Below are 19,522 nucleotides of genomic sequence, written 5' to 3'. Positions count from 1 at the left end.
CTAGGTATAATTTATAATCTCCTCTTAAATTTAGTATTTTTTTCCTGAAAAGTTATAAGGGAAATTACTGGAACATTTGGGTAAATTTGAATTTTTTTCATATGGCCTGTACATTACGTAATATTATCAAATAAAAATTAAATTATTTGGGTATGCTAATAGCATTATAGTTATGTTAAGAGGATGTCCTAGATCTTAGGAGATGCATGACAAAATATTTAGGAAGACAGTGTCATGATGTTTCTACTTTACTTCCAAATGGTTTAACAAGAAAAGAAAAGTGTGCATTTATGTGTGTGCTTCCAGGCGGCACTAGTGATAAAGAATTCACCTGCCAACGCTGGCAGACGTAAAAGATGTGAGTTCCATCCCTGGGTTGAGAAGATCCCCTGGAGGAAGAAATGGCAACCCGCTCCAGTATTCTTACCTGGAGAAACCCATGGACAGAGAAGCCTGGTGGACTATAGCCCATGGGGTGACAAAGAGTTGGATACGACTAAAGTGACTAAGTGCATGTATGTGTGTGTGTGCGTGCACACATGCTAGAGAAAAAGCAAACGAGCCATAATGCTAACAACAAGTGAATCTAGGTGAAGGATATATAGGTATTGTATTACTCTTTCGACTTTTTTTATAGGTTTATAACTTTCAAAAGAAAGTAAGTTGGGAGAAAAAAGAAGGATGGAAATTAAACTGACGTTGAGCAGCTGATCAGATTTTATAGCATTTAACTACTTCTTCACCCTATCCATAAGACCTAAAAGCCAATAAAAGTCCAGAAAGGTTGGACTAAAAATAAAAGTAATAATTTTAACAAATAATAAGTAATTACAAGCCAATCCATCATTAATTTCCAATTGTAGCTGTTGCTGTTGTTATTTAGTCACTAAGTCATGTTCAACTCTTTTGCAACCCCATGGACCATAGCCCACCAGGCTCCTCTGTCCATGGGATTCTTCAGGCAAGAATACTGGAGTGGGTTGCCACTTCCTTCTCCAGGGGATCTTCCCAACTCAGGGATCAAATCTGAGTCCCCTGCATTGGCAGGCAGATTCTGGTGAGAATTCTGGGAAAGATGACATGTGCTAACTCATTTAGGATGAGTAATTGTAAATAAACAAAAGTTTTCTTATATTTTCCCCAAATCCAAATATGACTACCAAACAAAATTTTTTACCCAATTGAGATCTATAAGTTAAAAGGAACTCTAAAATTAAAATGTTGTACAGAAATCCAGATGATCTCAGACACAACATCACTATAATGATAATCATAACAATAATAAAACAAACTCTGTACTGGGAATTTTGTTAACCTATGCACACATCCCACCTCATTTAATCTTCACAACAACTCTTTAAGCCAGGTATTACTGTTATACTCATTTTATAGATTTAAAAACTAACAAAGGCTAAATGCTGCAAGATTATACTGCTACAAAATAGCAAAACACACCTTGAAACCAGGCAACCTGACTCCAAGCCCAAGCTTTTTGCTCTGTACTCTCTACAGCTTTTTACTATGAGATATAACTTTTAAATAACCAACTGTATTGATCGACTATCTACCAAAAATTACCTAAAGGAGTCATTTCAGAAAAAACCAAAAGCATTCCCTAAAACACAATTATGTTTATATATACACCAACTGAAGTTAGAATTTAACCAGATGCTCAATTTATTGCCAAATCCCAAGTGAAAATAAAGATGATATATAGCTTTATTACTCAGTTATCTATTCATATATATGGTTGAATATGTTACATAAAAATTCAAAACAAATTCCAATATTTTTCCAAAGGCCTTCATCTAGAACTTCCTCCCTGCCCACTCAAGAAAAATAATACTGAAAAAACTTATTTCAGGTACACTATTCCTCAAATATACTTAAACAATGACATTAAAGGAAAAAAAGAATAATTAAGACATTAACCTTTAACACCGATGCCACAGTGAAAACAAAGCATGTCCCCCCCAAACCCAGTCATCTTACACTGTTTTCTGTTTCATGAATTGTACCACAATCCATCTAGTTACACAAGCCAAAAAATCTAGTGGTGGCCAATGGCACCTTTCTCTCCCTCATTTCTCATACCCAATTAATCACCAAATTCCACACCTAAACATCTCTAAAATCCCTCCAGTTTTATTTACCTTCACCATCACTTTGTCTAAGGTATTATCGTCTTTATATGGCCTCTTGTCATCTACACTATCTTCTCTGAAAACAGTTTTTCTTCTGTATAACATCTAGGCTTTTTTCATAAAACTTAACAAACAATTGCACCTTTACCTTTTTTGATGGAATATTTGTGTCTGCCTTCCCTCATACATTTTGTGTGGTAGAGACGCTATTTACTCATCACCATATCACCGTGGCCTAGAAAACTGCCTAGTAAATAAATATATAAATGCTAAATGATTGAATGCACGTCAAAGATTACAAACTTATTTATAAATAGTCAAAAAAATTAAGTAGTTATAAGGTTCATGAAAAATTATAAGGAGTACCTTATTTCATCATTTCTAGATCACACATTGTGATTTCATTTTTTTTATTTTTACATCTTTAACTCCGAAACGGAATACATCTTATAGTCAACAATCTCTGTATGCTTAGTTGGCAATTTTTTTCTTTCATAGCAGTTCATAAAATAATGGCACATCTTGGAATAAAACAAACAAGGGGGAAAAAAACCTCATGATTTGATGAAACAGGTAAATCTGGCTCACTCAGTCCAAACCTGGTAGGCTAACCTCCCTTTTCCATTGGCTACTGTGCTACTGCCAGTATTCAATAATTAACAGGGCCTACTGGTTCTTTCACCAACAGCTATCAAATCAATTCCTTTCCTTAAATCCCAGAATGATGACATGACACCTATCTAATTCCACGTTGCCTGCTGAGTTCTTGCCCTAGCTTCATTCATTTAAATATTTGCTTCAAATTCAGTCAACGCTGTGCACCTATATGCAAAGAACTGAAGATACCAGTCTAGCTATCTATACTTTCCACTAATCTCTTTCCTATAATTTAGAATTTTGCTCATTTTATGCCTCAAACTGGAACTACTTTCCTCCCAATTTCTATCTACCAAATTCCTACTCAATACTTTAGCTCTAAATCATATTTCATCTTCATGAAATATGCCCTAGTTAATCTTTCAACCTTAATATTTTAAAACAGATGAAATCTAATGCATATTGGTTGCATTTTCTTTACCATTTGAGCCACAAGGGAAGCCCCCCATATTGGTTGTATTTTCTGTTTCCTGAAGGCAAGGTTTACACGTCATACATTTTGATAGAGTGTAAGCTCCCTAAGAGAAGGGATTTTTGTCTCTTTTGTTCAGTTATATTCCCAGCACCTAGAAGGGTATCTGGTACATAATAGCTGCTTAGTATCTACTGAATTAATGCTCTCTAGTATGCAGTCAAGAAGCAACAGTTAGAATCAGACATGAAACAAAATTGGGAAAGGAGTATGTCAAGGCTGTATTCTGTCAGCCTGCTTATTTAACTTAAATGCAAAGTACAGCCAAAGCTCCATTACTTTGGCCACCTGAAGCAAAAAACTGACTCATTGGAAAAGACCCTGAGGCTGGGAAAGATTGAAGACAGAAGGAGAAGAGGACACCAGAGGATGAGATGGTTGGATGGCATCACCGACTCGATGGACATGAGTTTGAGTGAACTCCAGGAGACAGTGAAGGACGGGGAAGCCTGGCATGTTGCAGGCCATGTGGTCGCAGAGTTGACTTGGCGACTGAACAACAATAACATACTCCAGGGTATAGAACAAATCTTTGCAACTGTAATAAGAGGGAAGAGTCAAAAGGAACTGGACTAAATGACTTGAACTCCTTGAACTTCAGTTTCTTCATCTGCTAAATGTAAATAATACTCAATAGCACACTGAGTTGTTATAATGATTCAATACAATAATGCTTTAAAGCATCTAGTACAGAGCTGAGGACAAGAAGATGCTCTCAGTAAATGTTTTGATGATAGTGTGACAACAGTTAAACAGTAAGAAGCATTCAATAAATGCCTATTAAATGAATAAAATCTCAGGAAAAATATTAAGTTTGAGCAATGTCTAACCTCATCATTTATTCAATAAAGAATTCATGAGTGAATTAATTCTGAAATATTATATGTACATTCACCCTCAATCTTAAGCATGGTTGAAACCATTTCTGATTAATTAGGAATAACCCCACCAAGTAGACAGTGTACAAGTATTAATATTTATACTTTACTGACACATAGAGATTATATTTGATTCCTAAAGAAGAACAATAACTTTATTATTAGAGTAGTAAAATACTGAGAATAAAAGAAAGCTGCAGTTACTGAAGTTACATGGTCCCCAGAAAGCCAAGAAGTACAAAAGTTTCTGTCTACAAAACACTAGTGAGTAATAAATTATATAAAGCAGTTTTACCAGCTCTATCAAAATATATAGAAATATGTGATAAACAATCACAACAAATAAACTCTTCAATATATTTGCATTCAATTTTACAGGGAAAAAAAGAGGATCAGTTAAAATGGGTTTTAAACTCTTTTTACAAACCTATAATATTTCTTATATTGGCTACTTTTTAACTTTAAACAGTTTCCAGAATTTTACAGTGAGATTATTAATTCAACACAGCATTAGATTACTGAACTAATTAGAAACTCTCCCTTGTTCACGGAAGACACTTTATTACTTTGTAAATTGGTATATACACAAACTTTTCCTTTCAAAGCTTTTCCAATCCCTCTGGGTACTTTCAATGACTCACAATCTAATCACCAATCATAAACAACAAAGGAGGAAAGAGCTATTGTGTCTATCTACTATTAATTGTGTCTATCTGCTATTAATTGACATAAAATCATCGCAAAAATTCCACTGGGGACATATGTCTTGAGCAGGAAAAGAGAAAAAGATCCCATCTAAGTATTTCAGATACAAGGAGCTCTAGGAAGGAGGTATTCTCCTCTAACCATGGGGTAGCAGTAACCCTTGTGGGAAAATAATCAAAACAAACCGAAAACGTAAGCCAAAGAGATCTTAAGTATAAAGTCCATAGAGTCACGTTTAGCTGATAGTTGACAGTCTCTCGTATTCACCAGTCATCATAACGATGTATTTGAACCTCCAACCTAAAAAAGCCCTGAGATGTGGATGGAGGTGGAAGGGTTGAGGATGAGTAGGAACCAAATAGAGTGAGTAAACTGTTAAGGTCTGGATGGAAAAGCATTAAGATATTCAGGCAAATGTATTAAGTGTCTGAAGCAGTAACAAAGGCCTAAAAAGGGATAAAGGAGTGAGGAATGAGAAGATTAAGATCTTGAGGATCTGATTTGGGTTTTTTTTTTTCTTCTTCTTCTTTTTTTTTTTTTTTTTTATCAGAGAGAAATAGGGAAGGAGCTAAATAGATGCAAGAATTGAGGAGAAAAGAGATCGTGCCTGAAACACCTAAGAAAACCCTCTAGAGGAGGGGAAACAGCTGCCCACAGGAAGGCTTAGGGTTAGCGCTGGAGCCCAGGAAGGGCAAAGAGTCAGAAAAATGGTACCAGAAAGGAGAGATGAGGGTGACGCCAAAACCCTCAGAGAGCCGAAAAGGTTGGCCACAGGGTTTCCAGTGAGGGCAAGACAACCCCTGCCTCTTCCTCAAGGAACCCGATCTTTCGAGAGGACCAGAGACTCTTAAGTCCCAACCTTCTCCTGAGGCTAGCAGAGTCAGAAGAACCTCAAGTCGCTCCCTCACCAAAAAGAGAACTGGAGAAGTGTAAACGATGTGCAGGAGCCACCAACCAGGAAATGTTCCAGCTCCAGCAGCAGCCGCCCCAAAAGCAGCGCGCATACAAGCCGACTCTCCGACCTCAGCGCCGCAGCCACAGGCACCTCGAGCTCCCCGGCCACCGTAGTCAGAGAAACGCCCCACCCCACCCCCTTCAAACCTAGTAGGTCAGCCACTTCCGGGGCATTAAAGCCTATTGATTGGCGGCAGCAATAGCCAGACCAATGGCAAGACCCTGATGCTGGGAAAGATTGAAGGCGGGAGAAGAAGGGGACGACAGAGGATGAGATGGTGGGATGGCATCACCGACTCAATGGACATGAGTTTGAGTAAACTCAGGGAGTTGGTGATGGACAGGGAGGCCTGGCGTGCTGCAGTCTAAGGGGTCGCAAAGAGTCGGACACGACTGAGCAACTGAACTGAACTAAAATGTGCAATAGCCATACCGACAGGCCCCTGATCTATTTACTTCATCCATCCTTTTTTCGCTCCAAGCCACCAATATAGCAAGCACAGAACCAAGGGAAAGTATCCACCTATAAGCGGTGTCTCTGACAGACAAAACATCATTCCTGCCTTGAGTTCCTGTTGAACAGACTTCAACTCCCAGCGTGCCGTGAACACCACGCCCTCTCCTCGAACGCGGGAACTACAAGATCCAGGATGCACTGTGCCGTTTATTTCTCACTCTCCCCGAAACACCCGCAGACCCCAAAAGCGGTTTCTGAAGACTGACTAAATCCTTTAGATTAATGTAGACCTTTCTACCGAGCTCCACTTTGGTAAAAAATACAAGTATTTCTTTTCTTTTTGTGAAAGTATTCTGAAGGGACTATAGGTAAATGCTTATAAAATATCAAGGAATGTGTGCTTTCATTTTCCATATTTATTTTCCAGAATTGAAACAGAACAGTCTGCGAAGGCTTTTTATGAAATGGAAATTTTTATCCTCTTTCATAAGGTGTGTTGAGAGAAATACTAAATTATTGCGAAGTGTAATGCTGTAAGATTTTGCTGGAACAAGGGCTACGAGACATGCTTCTGAATTGCGTAGGGAATTACAGTAAGAGCTAGAAGTGAAAAATTAACAGTCTGTACTAGCGGACTATGAAACCACATGGGAAAGAAAATCTTTCAGAATGCAGAGTTGAAAAGTTCAAAATTAGATTTGAAACGTTTTCATTTTTTTATGTGTTTAATGGTTTGAATTATTTTTATTATTATTCTCACAAAAACAGGTAACTGCACAACTATTTATTTTCTGTTATGCAGTAGGGCAACCAAATAACCAATCACACAAAGAATATAGTAAGATGTAACATTTATTAGAGTGAGCGAACAAAAGAACTGTTTTCTTGTCTGATTAGACAGCTGGTGGATCCACATTTTAAAATACAGAACTTTGTTTTGATTTTTTAGGACAGATAATATACATTTAACAAGCTTTCTGGATGATTTTTTGTTACTTTCATAAAGTCTTAGATTACAAGAGCAAATAAATTTTATTTTTAATATACAATAACAGGATGTGAGAAACAATGCTTTGATTCTTTCATTAAACTACATGGTAATTATACAAAATAAAACTGTGTATACCACAAACATTGGTATTCTGTGGATTTACTTGTACAAAACAAATTTTAATTGGTTAGTAAAACAGTAGAATACTTTCCACTTTTACAACTTCACATAGAAGTCACAGAGGGGAAATATATTCTGTAACCTTGGCATGACATCTATCCAACTCCCTAGTGCTAAATTATGCAGCACAGGCAGGTAAATATTTAAAACCTACTATCATGGAAAACAATCTGCTGCTTTCTATACTCATGCACCAAAGCAATGTGAACTCTGTGAGAGAAAACATTTTCATTGGAATGCTTCAGAGGTAATAATAAACTATAATTAGGTTATCTGCTATTCATAGGTGTTTGTAGTAAATAAACACATAATTAGATCCACTTATTAGGGATGTTATTAAGGAAGCTTTGAAATATGCTAAATATTTGATACACATATTTCTAAAGCAGTTTCAATGATCAATTGTATAAATGAACGTGGGAAAGAGTCTAAAGAGTACATAATTTATGTAACAGACTTTAGGTTTTTAAAAGAGATTCTTACAGCTGCAGCACTCAGCAATATTCTCTCCTCTAAACTGACTCCCATTCAGTCAATTGCAAACTGCATAGGAGTCAAAATTAGACCAGATGTTCATTTTCATTCAACAAATACATAAGTACTGCTGGGGCAAAGCAGTCTGCCTAGGCACTCAAGTCTTTTTTTGAATCACATAATTTTAGGAAGTGTGACTTGTATATTCTGTGCTTCGTTGGTGGCTCAGCAGTAAAGAATCCTCCTGCCATGCAGGAGATGTAGGTTTGATCCCTGGGTTGGGAAGATTCCCCTGGAACAGGCATGGCAACCCACTCTGACCATAGGGTCAGAAAGAGTCAGGCACAACTGAAGCAACTTAGCACACACACATGCACTTGTATACTATGGTAACAATCTTGAACTTTAAACTGGTTATAAAGGAAACCATTTAGGGAATGACAGATTGCATTTTTGACTGCTGGTTGCAGGATTATAGAGAATGGGTTGGAATGGAAAGAACAGTTAGGAGACTGTTTTCATAAATCAGATTTTAAGAAAATGGGAGATCTGATGCTATGCTATGCTAAGTCACTTCAGTCGTGTCCGACTCTGTGCGACCCCATAGACGGCAGCCCACCAGGCTCCCCCGTCCCTGGGATTCTCCAGGCAAGAACACTGGAGTGGGCTGCCATTTCCTTCTCCAATGCATGAAAGTGAAAAGTGAAAAGTGAAAGTGAAGTCGCTCAGTCGTGTCCGACTCTTAGCGACCCCATGGATTGTAGCCTACCAGGCTCTTCCGTCCATAGGATTTTCCAAGCAAGAGTACTGGAGTGGGGTGCCATTGCCTTCATAGTAATAAGAGAAGATTTAAAAAAAAAAACAAAACTGCTCAGATATATTAGGACAGTGGAACCCAGAGGAGGGTGGGATAAGGTGGGGAGAAAGCAAGGGAGACTCCCAGGTTTCTGTTTTTTCAATTTTCTACCTGTTAAGTAAGAATGTTTAAGCACCATCAGAGGGCGGTGCCCAGGAGGCAATTAGCTACTGAGCTTAAGAGAAAGATTTGAGCTGACTATATAGCTTTGGGATATAGCTATATATCTACAGGAACTTCCCTGGTGGCACAGAGGTTAAAGCATCTGCCTGCAATGTGGGAGACCTGGGTTCGATCCCTGGGTCGGGAAGATCCCCTGGAGAAGGAAATGGCAACCCACTCCAGTCTTCTTGCCTGGAGAATCCCATGGACGGAGGAGCTTGGTGGGCTACAGTCCACGGGTTGCAAAGAGTCGGACACGACTGAGTGACTTCACTTTCACTTTCTTTCATAGCTTTGGGACTCATTAGCTTTAGGTGAGAGTTGAAATCATGGGCATAGATCAGATTATGAACCAGGTGGGTGGGGATCTGAGCTAGTAACCAGGAAGCCAAAAGGTGACTGAAATGAGGGACGTGGGGAACAGTATAAGTAAATATCATGAAATTTTGAAAGGAACAGGAGTTTTACATAAAAATAGAGGGTTCCTGGTTTAGATGTAGCATTGAAAAATAAGGAGAGAGTCAAATACCTGGACTTGGTGTTTATAAGTAAATGAGATCAGAAAGACAAAAAAAGCATAAATTCAAAAAAATTGCAGGGAGACAGAAGCTTCAGAGAAGAGTCAGTATTTATTAAGACCAGAAAGTGAAGGAAGAATTCCATGGGTTGGACTTTCCCAGTGGTCCAGTGATTGGGAGTCTACCTGCCAATACAGGGGACGTGAATTCAATCCCCGATCTGGGAAGATTCCACATGCCGAGGGGCAGCTGAGCCTGTGAGCTACATCTACTGAAGCCCAGCGCCTAGAGCCTGTGCTCTACAGCAGGAGAAGTCACCATGGTGAGAAGCCCGCACACCGAAACTAGAGAGTAGCCCCCACTTGCCGCAACTAGAGAGAAAGCTCGTGCGCAGAAACAAAAATCCAGGTCAGCCAGATAAATAAAAAAAATTTTTTTAAAGAATTCAGTGAGAAGAATTGGGGAATAGGAAATTAGAGCATCAGAGGAAGAATGGAAAGATCAAATGGAGCAAAGTAGTGGGAGACTGGGTAATAAGAAAGGAAGCACAAGTGAGAATAAACACAAAATGATGGTCAGGCTTCCCTAGTGACCCAGTGATTGAGAATCCCCTGCCAACATGGGTTCAGTCTGTGATCTGGGAGTATCCCATGTGCTGCTAGGCAGCTAAACCTGTGCACCACAACTACTGAGCCTTCAAACTGAAAATACTGAGCCTGCATACCTAGAGGCCCTGCTCTGCAACAAGAAAAGCCGCTGCAAGGCATAGTCCACGTACTGCAACAAAGAGTACCTCCTGACTAGAGAAAGCCCGTGTACAGCAATGAAGAGTGAGCACAGCCAAAAATAAAAAATAAATAATAAAAAATTTTTTAAAGAAAAAATGATGACCAGCCAGGAACCTGAGGTAGTATTCACCAGCCTCAAGGTTTAAAAATAGAAATCCTATATGAATCTGCCATTCACCCGAATTTGTTTATGTAGCCTTCACTAGTCTTGGCAGCCAAGAGTGTAATTCACCGACTTACACTCACATTCTCTTTTATAGTGGAACTCAGAGTCCTCACAGCCAAGAGCTTCAGGAGACAAATAACCCCCACCCAAGCCCTACAAGTCATAAAATGTGAATTGCTTAACATATAGACTCTAAAGCAAACACTGTGGCCTATTTCTCTTGGTTTAAGCATGAACATGTGAGAGAATTTCAGGCAATAATATGTGAGGGAAAATCTGCCAGGCCGGAAGGGAAGAAAACTTCTGGAAAAAGTTTTTCTCTTTTCTCTCTAACAAAAAGCAGTGCCTCTTGTGTACTCTCGTCAGGGTAGCGTTATTCACAACAGGTAAAATGTGGATGCAGGCCGAGGGTCCATCAACAGGTGAATGGGTAAGCAAAATGTGGTGTACAGACATAATGTACCATTATTACTTTTTTAAAAAGTGGGAAATTCTGATACATGCTACAATATGGATGAAACTTGAGGACCTTGTACTGAGTCAAATAAGCCAATCAGCCAATCACAACAAAACAAATACAATTGACCTTTGAACAATGAGGGAGTTAGGGCACCCATCCCCATGCAGTTGAAAATTTGCACATGTAACTTGTAGCCAGCCCTATATAACCACAGTTCTGCATCCACAGATTCAACCAACCTTGGAGTATATATCACTGTAGTATTTACTATTTAAAAAAAAATCTGAGAATAAGTGGACCCATTCAGTTTAAACCCATGTTGTTTAGGGGTCAACTGTACTGTAGAATTTCACTTACCTGACTTATCTAGAGTAGTCACGTTCACAGTGATAGAAAGTAGAATGCTGATTGCCAGTGACTGGGAGAGAGAAAGGAACAGTCATTATTTAAAGGATATAGTTTCAGTTTTGCAAGATAGAATGGATTCTGTAAGATTCTTTTTTTTTTTTTTTCTGGAGCTACCCATCCTAGGAGGTTTGGTTTATTACAAATTCTTTCTCAAGTACTGAACCTCCTACAGGGAAGTGTTTGTGGACCAGAACTTTGACTCTGAATGAATGGTGTTAGAGACATGGTGATGGTTGCCCAGCAATATGAATGTACTTGGTGTTACTGATCTGTAACTTAAAATGGTTAAAATTGTATATTTTATGTGTATTTTACTACAATAAAAATAAATGAAGTGGGGCTTTCCCGATGGTTCAGTGGCTAAGACTCCATGCTCCCAATGCAGGGGGTCTGGGTTTGATCTCTGGTCAAGGAACTAGATCCCACATGCTACAATTAAAGAACAAAGATCTTAAAAAAAAAAAAAAAGAACAAAGATCTTGCTTGATGTAAGACCAAGCACAGCCAAGTAAGTAAATAGATAAATAAAATCATAAAAATAATCTCTCTCTCTTTCTTTTCATAGAAAATTAACTATTTTGGGTGTTTGGAGACCAAGGAATTCAGTTAGGTTAGAGGAAGAGGAAGGAGTCCAATACTGACAGTTTGTCACTTGAACCAAAGCCAGGACTCAAACTTCGAATTGGAAGAATGTTCAGAAAAGACTACTAATTTAAGATTAATATTAAGTTAATATTAATATTAAATGTTAATATCACTAAACTGTAGCTTTGAAATAAAATTAGAAAAACTTTCTATTTATACATTTTAAAGTAAAAAGACAGCCAAAAGAGAATTCTTCTTTGTATTAATTCTTTTTGACTTGTCTATAGAAACACAGAAGCTGGGAAGGATTTTGTTTATTAAGTCTCAGTAGATAGTTAAAGGTTATTATTTACTCAATAAGTACACAAATTTTACTGATGAATGTCAAAAGTCTGTTTTTTAATGAGTCTACTCTAGTTTTATAATCACAATGGTGTGATCACTCACCTAGAGGCAGCCATCCTGGAATGTGAAGTCAAGTGGGCCTTAAGAAGCATCACCATAAACAAAGCTAGTGGATTGATGGAATTCCAGTTGAGCTATTTCAAATCCTGAAAGATGATGCTGTGAAAGTGCTGCACTCAATATGCTAGCAAATTTGGAAAACTCAGCAGTGGCCACAGGACTGGAAAAGGTCCGTTTTCATTCCAATCCCAAAGAAAGGCAATGACAAAGAATGCTCAAACTACCACACAATTGCACTCCTCTCACACGCCAGTAAAGTAATGCTCAAAATTCTCCAAGCCAGACTTCAGCAATACATGAATCGTGAACTTCCAGGTGTTCAAGCTGGTTTTAGAAAAGGCAGAAGAACCAGAGATCAAATTGCCAACATCCGCTGGATCATCGAAAAAGCAAGAGAGTTCCAGAAAAATATCTATTTCTGCTTTATTGACTGTGCCAAAGCCTTTGACTGTGTGGATCACAATAAACTGTGGGAGATTCTGAAAGAAATGGGAATACCAGACAACCTGACCTGCCTCTTGAGAAACCTATATGCAGGTCAGGAAGTAACAGTTAGAACTGGACATGGAACAACAGACTGGTTCCAAATAGGAAAAGGAGTACGTCAAGGCTGTATATTGTCACCCTGTTTATTTAACTTATATGCAGGTACATCATGAGAAACACTGGGCTGGAAGAAGCACAAGCTGGAATCAAGATTGCTGGGAGAAATATCAATAACCTCAGATATGCAGATGACACTACCCTTATGGCAGAAAGTGAAGAGGAACTAAAGAGCCTCTTGATGAAAGTGGAAGTGGAGAGTGAAAAAGTTGGCTTAAAGCTCAACATTCAGAAAACGAAGATCATGGCATCCGGTCCCATCACTTCATGGGAAATAGATGGGGAAACAGTGTCAGACTTTATTTTTGGGGGGCTCCAAAATCACTGCAGATGGTGACTGCAGCCATGAAATTAAAAGCTGCTTACTCCTTGGAAGGAAAGTTATGACCAACCTAGATAGCATATTGAAAAGCAGAGACATTACTTTGCCAACAAAGGTCTAGTCAAGGCTATGGTTTTTCCAGTGGTTGTATATGCATGTAAATGTTGGACTGTGAAGAAAGCTGAGCACTGAAGAATTGATGCTTTTGACCTGTGGTGTTGGAGAAGACTCTTGAGAGTCCCTTGGACTGCAAGGAGATCCAACCAGTCCATTCTGAAAGAGATGAGCCCTGGGATTTCTTTGGAAGGAATGATGCTAAAGCTGAAACTCCAGTACTTTGGCCACCTCCTGCGAAGGGTTGACTCATTGGAAAAGACTGATACTGGGAGGGATTGGGGGCAGGAGGAGAAGGGGACGACAGAGGATGAGAGGGCTGGATGGCATCACTGACTCGATGGCCGTGAGTCGAAGTGAACTCCGGGAGTTGGTTATGGACAGGGAGGTCTGGCGTGCTGTGATTCATGGGGTCGCAAAGAGTTGGACACGACTGAGCGACTGAACTGAACTGAAAGTCCTCACTGTCACATTCAAACCTGAAGTACCTAACAGAAGATGGGCTTTTTGTGTGTGTGTGATGTTTGTTGTTGTAAAATACAGATAACATGAAATTCATCATTTCAACCATTTCAAATTATACAATTCAGTGCCGTTTAGTAAATTCACAATGTTGGGCAACTGTCACTACTATCTTGTCCTAAAATGCTTTTATCACCTTTAAAAGAAACCTCATATTGATTAAACAGTCATTCTCTTTTACTCCTTCCACTAGTTCCTGGAAACTAGTAATATATTTTCTCTTTCTATGGATTTGCTAATTCTGGTTAATTCATATAAATGGAATCATAAACATATGGTCTTTTTGTCTGGCTTTTTTCTCTTAGCCTATAGTTTTAAAGGTTCATTTATGATGTAGCATTTATAAGTACTATATCCCTTTTATGGCTGAATAATATTCTATTGTACGAATATGCCACTTGTTTAACCCATTCATCTGTTGATGGACACTTGGGTTATATACACTCTTTGGATATATGACTAATGCTGCAATGAACACTAGCACACAAGTATCTGTTTACATCCCTATTTTTGATTATGTTGAATGTATATGTGGTAGTGGAATTACTAGATCATATGATAACTCTGTTTTACTTTTTGATAAATTGCAGAACTCTTTTACAGCAACTGTACTATTTTATATTCCATCAGCAATGTGTGAAGGTTCCCACTTCTCTGCATCTTTTCCAACACATATTACAACACTTAATATTTTTCATTTTTTGATTATAGCTTCCCAGTAGGGATGAAGTTGTTCTAACTATATTTTATTAGATTCTGTGTTTGCCTCTTTGGCATCCAATCATTACAGGTCAAATCTTGTATTAGCTATGTTTTGTTTTTTTTTCTGTATTCTTTTTTTTTTTCACTCTCTAAGTTTTTATCAACATGAGTTTCCAAAAACAAGCATTCATATTAGTTGGAGTGGGAGGAATGTGGGAAAAGAGGGAAGGGCAGGGAAGAGGAATTCTCCTCTATTGGTAATAAAGCTCCAGGTTCATCCTATAATGGGTTTCATAGTCCCCCAGAGATACATGGTCTCTAAAAATCATGTACCATTTTTTCAATACCATATTTTTCCAACAGGTGCCAGTTTGAGCTGTGATCAGCTTCTTAAGGTCCCCAATGGTGTCATCAGTATTGCATTTAATGCAGACTTTCTTCCCCAGTCACTGCCAACAACCTTGATCATCCTGACTGGAGCTCAAATCGCCTAGAACCAGCTGATGCCACAATCTCCTTGCTTGAGTGCAGAGCCCAGGCCCTATTTTCTATATTTTTGATGCTCTGGCACTTGGGGACCTCACAGACCCAGGGAGAGAATACTCCTCCAAAGGCTAGCTAATTCCTACAGATAATACCTATTTGTCTACTGAGCATGCCTTTAATGTGCAAACCAATCAATCCTGAGTCTATACCCTCAACCATCTCTTTATCTAACTCTCACACTAAACTAGTATCTCCCCTGCTCTAAATCATCCCAGGGCTGGGTATCAGGCAACTAGAGACCAAGTCTATAGTCCAGAGCCCACTGGAATTATTCAAAGTAGTCAATCTTAAACTATTTACCCTGCTGTTCCTTGTCTTTTTTTTTTTTTCTTTTATGATTGGTGATGGTGAGTATTACTAATTATTTTGCTGAAATGAAGGCAAGAATATTAACTTATGAAAAAAAATCTCTTATTGATGGAACTGTGTCCCTCCTGAAAGTCATTTGTTGAAGTCCTGACCCCCATTGCTTCATCATATGATCTTACTTGAAAATAGAGTCCTTGCAGATGTAATTAATTAAGCTGAAGTCACACTGAAGTAGGGTGGATCACTAATCCAATAAGACTGATGATCTTTTAAAAGGGGGAAATTTGGACAGAGACACTAACACAGGGAGAACACCATTTGAAGACTGAGTTATATTGTCACAAGCCAAGGAACTACTGGAAGCTGGGAGAAAGACCTGGAACAGATCCTTTCCTAGAACCATCATCAAGAGCGTAGCCCTGCAAACACATTGATCATGGACCTCAAGAACTGTGGGGCAATAAATTTCTAATGTTTAATTCACAATTTTTGTTGTACTTTGTTATGGCAGTCCTAGCAAGCTAATATATCATGCAATAATTTATGCAGGAGGAGAAGGGGTGACAGAGGATGAGATGATTGAATGGCATCACTGACACAATCGACATGAGTTTGAGCAAACTCTGGGAGATAGTGAAGGACTGGGAAGCCTGGTGTGCTGCAGTCCATGGGGTCGCAAAGAGTCAGACACAACTTAGTGACTGAACAATAATTTGTGGGTTATACATATCTTTTTTTCTTACTAATCCAGACATTGCCAATCCATTGAGAAAATATACAAACATGTACAGTAATAATTAAATTCAATCATCTTTCCTATTTTGATGACGTTCAGTCAGATAAAACCAAAAATTTAAACAATTTTTTAATTTGTTGCTATAAAAGTATTTTTTGGCAAGATAGGAAGATAGAACATTGTAGTGTTAGCCCTTACACTTAGGTCTTTGATTGATCCATTTGGAGTTCTTTTTGGTATACGATATGACTTCATTTTTCTGCGTGTGCATGTAGTTTTTCTATCACCATTTTAAAAAAAGGATTATTATTTCCCCAGTAAATTGTGGTGGCATCCTTGTCAAGTATCAATTGCCCATAAATATATGGGTGTATTTCTGGACTTGCAATTCTATACATATATCCTTATGCCAGTACCACTGCCTTTGACTGCTGTAGCTTTTCAGTAACTTTTGAAATTGGGAAATGTGAGTCCTCCAACTTTGTTGGTGGATTCTTTACCCCTGAGCCACCATGGATTCCCTTTCAGTGGTTCTGGGACCAAACGCAAAGCTATCAGTTTAGACCTGTACCTCATGTCTTACACAAATACCCACTCAAAATAGATCATAGACTTAAATGTAAGAGCTAAAACAATGCATTTGTCAGAAGAAAGCCCAAGAGTAAATCTTCATGATTGTAAGTTAGGCAAAAGTTTCTCAGATACAATAACAGAAGCGTAAATGATTAAAGAAAAAGATTTTAAATTTAACTTTATCAAAATTAAATGTATTTTGCTTCAAAAGTTTTTTATTTTCATTAAGAAAGTGACAAAATAAGCATATTATGTTGCTGATAAAAGACTTATCTCCAGAGTATATAAAGAACTAAAAAATAAAGAGACAAACCAACTCTAAAATGGGCAAAGAATTTGAACTGACATTTCTCCAAAGAAATGTTCAACATCACTAGCATCAAAGAAATGCAAACCCTAACCACAAAAAGTGTTTACAAATAGCTCCTACAGCTCAATATTCTAAAAGAAACAAACAAAAAAACCCAATCAAAAAAATGGGCAAAATGTCCAAACAGACATTTTTCCAAACAAGGCATACAGATGGCCAGTAGGCATAGGAAAAGACACTCAACATTGCTAATTATTAGAGAAATAAAAATCAAAACTACAATGAGGTATCACCTCACACCAGTCAGAATGGCTATCATCAAAAAAATCTACAAGTAATAAATGCTGAAGAGGATGGATAGAAAAGGGAACCCTCATACACTGTTAGTGGGAATGTAAATTGGTACAGCCACTCGGACGGACAGTTTGCAGGTTCTTTAAAAAAAAAGTAAAAATCGAGTTACATTATGATCCAGCAATCCCATTCTGGATCAAAACTAAAATTTAAAAAGATACACAGATGACAACATTCACTGCAGCAGTATTTACAATAGCCAAGACATGAAAGCAACCTAAGTGTCCCCTGACAGAAGAATGAATAAAGAAGATGTGGTGTATATACTCAGCTGTGAAAAAGAATGAAATAATAGCAACTGTTGACAAGCATTTGGAAAATCAGAACTCTTATGTATCACTGGTGGGGATATAAAATGGGGCAGCTGCTTTGGAAAATAAGTTCCTCTAAAAGTTGAAAGTAGAATTACCCCATAACCCAGCAATAACATTCCCAGGTACATACACACTCGAGAAAGAGAACATATATCATATAACACAAAAACTTATATGCAAATATTTGTACCAGCATTATTCATACCAGCCAAAGGGTGGAAACAGTTCAAATGTCTGTCAATTGCTGAATACATAAAGAAATGTGACCTATCCTTACAATGGAATGGTATTTAGTCATAAAAAAGAGAAGGAAGTACTGATATAAACTTCAACACAGATGAACTTTGAAAATATTATACTATAATAAACAATAACTTTAAAAACATTATACTATATTAAAGAAGCCAGACACAAAAGGCTATGTATTGTATAGTTTCATTTCTATGAAGTGTCCAAAATAGGCAAATCCATATAGGCTGAACTGAAGCAGTGGTTGCCAGGAGGGAAGAATAAGATGGTAAATGCCTACTGATATGGGATTTCCTTTGGGAGGAGCAGTGATGAAATATTCTAAAATTAGTGATGACAGTTACACAATTTTGTGAATATACTTAAAAAATACTGAATTGTATACTTCAAAAGCATGAATTTAATAATATATGAACCATAACTCAAACCACAACAACAGAAGACTGTAGATAATGGAACAGATTTGGTGATAGAGGAGAAATGTGTTCTGTTTGAAGAAATTAACAAGTTAAGTCTTGGTGGCTCAGATGGTAAAGAATCTTTCTGCAATGCAGTAGACCCAGGTTCAATCCATGAGTCGAGAAGATCCCCTGGAGAAAGGAATGTTTACCCACTCCAGTATACTTGCCTGGACAATTTCATGGACAGAGGCGACAGGCAGACTACTGTGGGGTATAGTCCCTGGGGTTGCAAAAAATCGAACATGACTGAGGAGTCAAACATCATTGGAAGGACTGATGCTGAAGCTGAAGCTCCAATAGTTTGGCCATCTGATGCAAAGAAGTGACTCTCTGGAAAAGTTCCTGATGCTGGAAAGATGAAGGCAGGAGGAGAAGGGGGACGACAGAGGGTGAGATGGTTGGATGGCATCACCAACTCAATGGACATGAGTTTGAGCAACCTCCAGGAATTGGTGATGGACAAGGAAACCTGGCGAGCTGCAGTCCATGGGGTCACAAAGAGTCGGAGATGACTGACTGATTGAACTGAACTGAACTGATAGTGTATCAACAGGAGGATGTAGCAACCTACTCCAGTATTCTTGCCTGGAGAATCCCCATGGACAGAGGAGCCTGGCTGTCTACAGTCCATGGGGTCTCAAAAAGTCAGACACAACTGAGCAACTAAGCACAGCAGCACAGGGTAATGTATCAAGGCCTCTAGGAATGGCCTTGGCACTTCTCCCAGCCTCATCTTTCATCACTCTGTGTCTCAAAATTTTTTCTCAACAGTAATGAATTGCATTCATTCATTAAACAAATACATAGTGCACAATATGAGGAATAAAGGAGTAAGGAAAGCAGACATAGCCCCTGACTTCAGGGACTTTGCACTCTAGAAAGGTAAGCAAGTAGTTATATTTTAATGTGCTTGGTCCCATGACTAAGAAAACAAGCTAAGACACTATCCCATTCTTCCTCCATCCGGTTGAGCTAAGTGCCTCTTCATTATGGTCTTAGAGCATCCTTTACATAGGTTAATTAACTTACCACATTATTTTTGCTACAGTTATCTACATTTACATCTGTCATCCTAAGTAAATGTAGC

The 19,522-nt window shown here is 38.3% G+C and overlaps 1 protein-coding gene across 14 annotated transcripts in view; it reads right to left on the bottom strand.

Annotated features, from left to right (window-relative positions):
* The window catches only part of ATG4C (autophagy related 4C cysteine peptidase), a 95,089-nt gene extending 89,163 nt beyond the window's left edge, over nt 1-5,926 (bottom strand). For 7 of the 14 annotated variants that reach the window (XR_015160166.1, XR_015160169.1, XM_086390316.1 and 4 more), the window contains exon 1: nt 5,765-5,926. The gene's annotated coding sequence lies outside the window, so the exon portion shown is untranslated. Of the gene's footprint in view, nt 1-5,715 lie in introns of all 14 variants that reach the window. The other 7 variants (XR_015160167.1, XM_086390317.1, XM_086390319.1 and 4 more) reach the window with 2 other exon arrangements.
* Nucleotides 5,927-19,522: the final 13,596 nt, after the last annotated feature.

The sequence above is a fragment of the Bos grunniens genome, chromosome 3, assembly GCF_055505025.1.
Source record: "Bos grunniens cultivar Pamir isolate PY7600 chromosome 3, Bosgru_T2T1.0, whole genome shotgun sequence".
NCBI lineage: Eukaryota > Metazoa > Chordata > Mammalia > Artiodactyla > Bovidae > Bos > Bos grunniens.
Note: the sequence above shows the minus strand (reverse complement) of the source record. Positions and strands in the feature narration are given on the sequence as shown.